Source organism: Lipotes vexillifer, unplaced genomic scaffold (genome assembly GCF_000442215.2).
Source record: "Lipotes vexillifer unplaced genomic scaffold, Lipotes_vexillifer_v1.1 scaffold697, whole genome shotgun sequence".
NCBI classification, from domain to species: domain Eukaryota; kingdom Metazoa; phylum Chordata; class Mammalia; order Artiodactyla; family Lipotidae; genus Lipotes; species Lipotes vexillifer.
The window spans coordinates 815,377-823,076 of NW_006779498.1; positions in this window are offsets into that span (position 1 = coordinate 815,377).

Consider the following 7,700-nt stretch of genomic DNA (forward strand, 5'->3'; position numbering starts at 1 on the left):
TTAAAGGAAAAAGCTCTTATGGAACTCCCCAGTGTGTGAGTGTGTCTACAAGAGTGGCTCCCTACTTTCCTGCTATTGTGCTCACGAGAAAAATGAACCCCTCCCACCCCCCCACCCCCCCACCCCGTCTCTGATGTTGCACAGGCTCATGACTGACCAGGGTGGGGCTGGGAGAGGTGGTTGATGTCAAGAAAATAAATTCTATCCTGTAATATTAATTTCAAGCTCTCACTTATAAAATTAGAATAAAAATCTACTGCCAAATGTTATTGTAAGTATAATGGAGTGAGGATTTTTATTTTAACAACTGGTCTTAGAGTTCCTCTTGGGGTTGGAAGTTTGTTTAGAAAAAGATCAGATGGCAACTGTGGGAGTGTGGACTCTGATTTCTTAGTTTGCTACTTGTCTATCAATGGTTGGCATCAGCTTTTTCTATGTCCTTTTATTTGAAGACAGAAGCCGATAGAGCAACCCCTGAATGAAATAGCAACACAAATGGATCGTTAAACCATTCTGTGTAAGAAACACATAGATTTAGGGGTGGTGGAGAAAGGAGAGGAGTGGGAGATGGGAGAAATGGGACTGGGCAGCATGGTTGGGGGCTGGAGGTTGGAGATCTGTGAATGTGTAGTCAGATGGCATTTAGAGAGGAGAGAGTCTGATGTCTGTTGGCTGTGGTAAAATCCTCCCCTTCATCACTCTTTAACTTCTGTCAAATGTAACGTGAGCAGTGGGGGAAAGTCAAGAGAAGGGGGCTGAATTTCATGTCTGTGACATCCTGGTCAGAGAGACGGACCCCTGGAAATGAGATGCTAATGAGATTGAGAGTTCAGTACAAACAACTCAAGAGGCAGAAGTGAGAATGAGAACATAAACTGTAAGGATTCACAGAACTCTTAAGGAGGTCGTTGGCTTTCTTAGAGGTTATGGAATAGAGGTCTTGCATCAGTTTTGCTCATATGTCAAAGGGCGGGCAACCACATTATATGGAGGTGTGAGTTACTTCTTGTGAAGCGGTTAGCCTAGTGTCTAAAATATAACACACGCGACAAATTATTTTTCATCAAATTACATGTATTTTTATCTGACATCCAATTACATATACTCTTCCCTCAGAATCAGATTGGATCTAAATCAGGAGTCATAAACTTCCCTGCCAGTATTGTTTGTTGGGCTATTTAATATATGTGTTTGAATGCTCGTAGGTCAGGGGTTGCTCTTGTTTGCCTCAGGCCTCTCTATTCCCTATTGTCACTCCCACTTCATATTTATGTGCCCTGCCTGACTCCTACAGGCATTTAAGTTTGTGGCTACTGACTTAAATGGATACACTTAAACTATGCAGAAATAAGAGTGTGATACTTGGCCTTGCAGGTAGATTTTATTATTGATCGTAATATTTACTGTCCCTCCTATGGAAGGATTAGAGATCCCTCTCACATTGATATGTGATTTGCTTTTGGTTAGTGAACAGAAGTGACCTGTGTCGTCTGTTACCACAGGTGACATGTGTTACTTCTGCATAGAAGTTTTAAGAACCCTTGCATGGTTCACACTTTCCCTCCTGGGTCATGAAACCGGCAATGTCTCAGATAGGGGTTTCTTTGAGTCTCCAAATAAAATATGAAACAAAGCTGATGCCAGTCATTGATAGACATGTAACATGAGTGAGAAATAGTTGTTGTGAGTCACTGAGATTTTGGGAGTAATCTGTCACTTCAGCATAATCTTGCCTATTACGATTGATGTTACCCCTTTAAGTGTTTTACAGCTGAAACACTTAGGGGACCTTTCCCAGCTTGGATAAGTGTTCATGAAAGCCATCTAGCTCTTTGCTTATTTCCATTGAAAGGATAGCAATTTGAGGAGGAAGAAAAGTTCAGAGTTGAGTACTAGTTTACAATGTTGGTATGATTATTTGCAGGGAGGACGCAATGAGGGAGAAGGTTGTATGTATTGTGGGGAACAGACATAAAGCAAAATGCAACTTACCGCTGCAAGCGTGGCTCTGTATGATGCTCTAATGAGTGCCCCCAAAGGAGGAGTCCACCTTGGAATATAAATGTTGGCATAATTCATGAAATGTTTCATCACTATGCCTTCTCCTCTCACTCTTTCTTCACTTCTTGATAAATTACTCAGGTTCTTTGAGGTCCAAATGATCCTAATGAAACTCAGAAGAAAAACCTGAGAAGCAAGAGCTTTACTTACAAAAGAATTCTCAGAGTTGGGAGAGGTGAACCATCTCAAAAGCACCTATTCTCTTAGTGAATGTAATAAAATAATTTATGGTTTAACTACTGAATGTCTTCTAGACAGTGACTCTTAAGTCTTTACCACTGGCTTTGATTCTCCTTCTTGGATCTGTTAAATATTTCCCCAGTCTTCTGAGCTTTTTTTTTTTTTTTCTTGGAAGTCCCAATACCACCTTTAAACTTGACCGTTTGCGATTCTGAACTTGTTCCTTTCCTTTCCACATGTCCTATTTATGTCATGATGCCATTGTTCTTTCAGTCTTCTAGGGCTTGAAATTTAGAGTCCTCTAGGCAGGAAAAGGCCCTCCTGGGAAAATAAACATCAAGAACTAGGGCAGACAGGATGGTTCCCAAGCAGGACCTAGGGAATCATGAGCTTCTGCGCATAGATGGATGGTGTAGAAGATGGGAAGATGGATCGGTGGCTTGAAGTCAGATGGTGGCGAGAAGGTGAGAGGTTAGGACTTCATTCTATGGCCAAAAGGAAGCATGAAGTTCTTGGACGTTGGCCAGATAGGGTCAGTTTCATTTTAGATGTTTCTGGCACCAGTGTGGAGGACTGTAGGAAGAGGGAGAAACTGGAGGCCCAGAGACCAGCTAGGTGGCCACCAGCTAGGCGCTCAGAACCTGAACTAGGGCAGAGGGAGTGGACAGAAAGGGAATACCAGCTCTTGACTTCCCCAGAGAGAGGAGGGGCTGGATATATATTTTCCTTGCCCTCTGCACTCAGTAAAAAAGAATGCCTTTGCCATAGCAGCCATAGGGGATCGAGGCTGAGAGAGCACCCTGAAATCCCTCAAGATTCTGCATTGAGGGTACCCAAGTGGGAATTGTGGCTTGAGCCAGCAATTCCCTCCAGAGCTACAGAACAAGGATCAACTCAGCAGAGCTCTCTGTCCCAAGTTAGCTACAGATACCTGTGTGCTCGCCCAGCCTCTTGCTTATCTTTTAATTCTCTCCAGTTCTGTTCCACAGTGCGAGCCTACAGAAGCATAGCTGCCCCCTTCCATCCCCCTCTTTTGTTAAAGGCATGAAAATTGTTTTAATACTGTCTGCAACCCAGGTAGAAAAAATATTTCCCAGCAGGTGTTTCTGAGCATTAAGCAGGTTTTGCTGCTGCCCCTTCCACACATCACTTTAACAGCCACTCCAGCAAATTGCTTAGTCCACGAATTCTCGTCTCCCTTGCTGCCTGCATTAAACTAAGCGGAGAAAATAAAGATCATTAAAGTCCCCTTCTCTTGATTATTCTTTTTAAAGGGCATGATGTATTCTGGAGAAAAGGGAATAAGTTTAAACTCTGGCAGAACTACTATGCAAATTGGTACCTTCCCTCTTGGGAGTGTTCATGTCCAACCTTCTCAGGCAAGTCCACCATGCAGGCTGGAGGAAGTTGAAGGGTACGGAAAGCTAATGCTTTCTCTTGCTCGAAGTTCTGAGGATTCCTAGCAAAATGGCTAGGATTTGAAGGGGTCCCTGCAGTTATTACTGGGGACAGAGCCCTTTTAATACCTGGCACATTGATATCTGAGCAGAATCTCACATAATCAGATATTTAATGTTATGTGAGTTAAATTCTCCTGGCTGCAAGAGGCAGAGACCTAGAGAATCCTGGCCCAGGAAAGGAGACAACAAAGGAGTTATGGCAATTAAGGTAACAGGGATTTCACAGGAGTGCAAGGAAAGAACCATGGGATAATCGGGCTCCTTGGAGGCAGGAACCAGAGTAAGGAGATTTGTCAAGATGTCAGTAGTAGGCATTGTTGGATCTACACTCTTGTGGTTCATTATTAACCCAAATTAAATTGTCTCTCCACCTCTGCTTCCTTGACAGCATCTCCCGCCATTACTATTTGTGTTCCAAACCTGACACATTTTTTTTCTCTACCTCAGTTATTCTGTTCAGTTTCTGCTTCTTTATACATTTTTTCCCTAATGGCTTGATCATCCTCTCTGGCCAGAAGGTTTTATTCTTGTGAGAATTCAGGGCCATCAACTAGCTCATGAGTTGGCTGCTTTGGGACATATGTGTCACCCTGGCCCAGCTAGAGTCATTGGAAGAAGGCAGTGTGGGTAGTAGATAGGGAATGTGACTGCCCCATCATGAAAGGCTATGGGTAGGGATGTTTTCTTTTTCTTTCTTTTTTTAAAAATTTTTATTGGAGTATGGTTGATGTACAATGTTGTGTTGGTTTCTGCTGTACAGCAAAGTGAACCAGTTACATATATCCACTGTTTTTTAGATTCTTTTCCCATATAGGTCATGTAGTCAGCCATAAAAAAGAATGAAATAATGCTATTTGCAGCAACAGGGACATTTTCTTTAGATGGGGTTGTAGGCATAAATAATACCATGACCAATAAGGAAAGTCTCCTGTGTTGGTGAATTTAAGTGTCAAATTGCCTGAGCACAGATAGCTCAGGGATGCCCCGATAGCTGGCAAACGTTATTTCTGTGTGTGTCTGTAAGGGTGTTCTGGACGAGATTAGCATTTGAATCAGTTGACTGAGTAAAGCACATTGCCCTCATCCCTGTAGCTGGGCATCATCTAATCCACTGAGAGCCTGAACAGAGCAAAAAGGAGGAGGAAGGCCAAATTAGCTCGCTCTCTGCTTGAACTGAGGCATCCAGCTCTGGATGTTGACGCTCCTGGTTCTTCGGCTTTCAGACTCACGCTGGGACTTAACACGGTCAGCCTATGATTCTCAGGCCTTTGGACTCAGACTGAATTACACCACCTGCTTTCCTGGTTCTCCAGCTTGCAGGTGGCAGACTGTGGGACTTCTCAGCCTCCATAACTACATAAACCAATTCCTATAATAAATCTCCTCTCACATATCTCTATATATTCTGTTGGTTCTGTTTCTCCGGAGAACTTGACTACACCCCTTTATGGGTTAATTAAGAAATACGTATTGTCAAAATCGAAGTGGCATTCACTGTTTATACTCAGATGGTTTACATTTTCCCGGTTGTAAGAAGCTTTGAGGTTTATGGGACAGGGTTATCATCCCTTCTATAGAAACCTGAAAACATGGATTAGGGAAATTAATGACTTGCCCCAGTATATACGTAGGTCTTGAGTATGAAGTCATCCTTGCAGTACGCTAACACTGTTTCTTCACCGTGATCGGGAGGTACTACCCTTAGCTAAGCTGAGACTCTATAAAGTAACTTTCCAGATTAAAGTCTTAAAATACCCATGACTTCACCCTGTTCCTCGCTATGCTGCTCTGTAGCTATTGGAAGTATGCTTTGAGTTCACAGAGAAATTTTTGCGTTTAGCGGACATTTTCCTTCCCATATGAAAAAGTAACATTTGCTCCTTGGAAGAAAAAAGTATGTGCTTTCACACATTCTGAATGCTTTCTGTATAACATGTCTCTGATCCATAGCTCCTAGGGCTTTTCAGAAAAAAGGAATTCTTGGAAGGTCTGAGAGCTCCACTTGTAGCCAAGAAGACTTTAACTCCTCCAGGGGCAGTGATTGCTAGAATTGTAGCTAAATGCATCTGAGCCTGGCCTCTAACCACACTGAGAAAGCTGGATGAGTCGTTAACCATGATGAATCCATGCTTAAAAGCTGTAGATGAAAGCTGAGAGATACTCTGCTCAGCATGGCCTTGGCTTCTTGGCACAGAAGCCGATGGAAGGCTCTTCGGCCGAATGTCTCTGTACCCACCCCTCAAATGGGCCAGGTGAGCTTTCTGGGAGGATTTAGCCTCCGAACTCCTGCTGCTGACTCTTGTTATCCAGTCTGCCCTCTCTGGTGCCAAATGAGTGTACCACCTGCAGATGGGCCCCTGCTGGAAGGCCAAGGATTCTGCAGGTTTGCAAGCAGGAAACAGGCGTCTGGGCCAGGCTGCGAGGGATGGGACTGTGATTTCGGAAGGATGAGAGTGTCAGACAAGATCCAGTCAAAGCCTCAAGATCTCCGACTACTGGCGTTTCACTTGTCTCTGATTTGGGGGCCCAAATGTCCGAAGGACAGAGACCCCCACCTTGGTCCATGACGTAGGCACTCACATACAACTTGGGGCAGGGTGTACCCTCTGTGTCTCACGCATGCGAGTTTGAAATACTCTGTAAGTCTAAGCTCTGGGCCCTTGCTGTCAGAATTCATAGCCATGAATTCCATTCCAAGACTGGTGGAGAGGGGCTGGAGAAAGCAAAACAAAGTGATGTAAAAAAAGAGGACAGAGGAGGGCTTGAAAGGAAAGAAGAAGAGAGGGAACGAAAGCATAAGCTATGGGGTCAGGAACTTTAGGATCGAGGTGAGTGCTGCCAGCCATTAGCCGTGTGACCTTGTGCACGTTGACATTTCCCCTTCTGTGTAAAATAAGGCCGAACTCCTAGGTGATTGTGGAGCCTAAATGCAATGGAGTCTGTAACATTCTTTAGCATGGTGCCAGCTATGGAAATAGAGGCTCCAAAAGCAGTAGCTGTTGTTGTTAGAGGACAAAAAAAAGAGGGATGGGAACTGAGGAGGAGAGAAAAGGGTGAAGACATGAGGAAAAAGGTGAGAGAAAATGAATATGATTTACATCCGTCAGCAAGGCCAGTGGTTCTGCTGGCTCTTAGGCAGCAGTGCCGCAGGAGAGGGCTCGACCTTCCCTGGTTGTGGGAGACCTTCTGTGTGTATAAACCTCAGTGGTCATCCTGATGCAGCAGGGACCTTTGCTGGCCACAACAATGATTTTAGCAGAATATTCAGTGTTCAGGCAGGAAGGTCTTGGGATGCTGCAGTCTTGGTGTAAAAAATTATTCTGAAAATGCTTCACTGGATACTGAACTTGAGAGCAAGATCCTAGGGTTGTAGGTCTCAGTATGTGGCCTAAAGCATCAGAAGCAGTCCTGGTGTTTATGAAATATCATACCCATACCAAGCTACAATCAGAAGCTCTGCGGGGCCAGGGGGGGCAAGTGTCTGCATTTCTTAGCAGGTTCCCATGTACATTGAAGTTTGAGCACCAGAGTCCTAATGGGTCTAAGCTATTAAGAAACTGACAAAACACTCAAATAGCATCATTTTACTGGGAAAACTTAACTGCAGCTTGGTAACAGTTATGGTTTAATCCCTTCAGTGGGGAGAAAAATGAAGTTGGAAAAAGGTAAAGCCCTTAATAAAGATGAATAACTGGAAGGTTATGGAGGGCTAGATTTTGGCTCGTCATGTAAGAAATTCTCAATACTTAGTTTTGTCCTGAAATAGGACACTTTGGAGCGTAGTGATTTCCTCAACATTAGAGGCTTTGAAGATACCTGTAGATTCTGCCTAATTTCCTAGCTGTGCTATCTTCTCCCCCCGGTTAGAACTACATGGCTCCCAATGGCAGGCTTTATGCCTCCTCAGACCCTTTACCATTGGTTCTCAAAGAGTGGTTCCCAGACCACCCAGAAGCTTGCTGGAAATGCAGATTCTCAGGCCACACTCAGACCTACTGA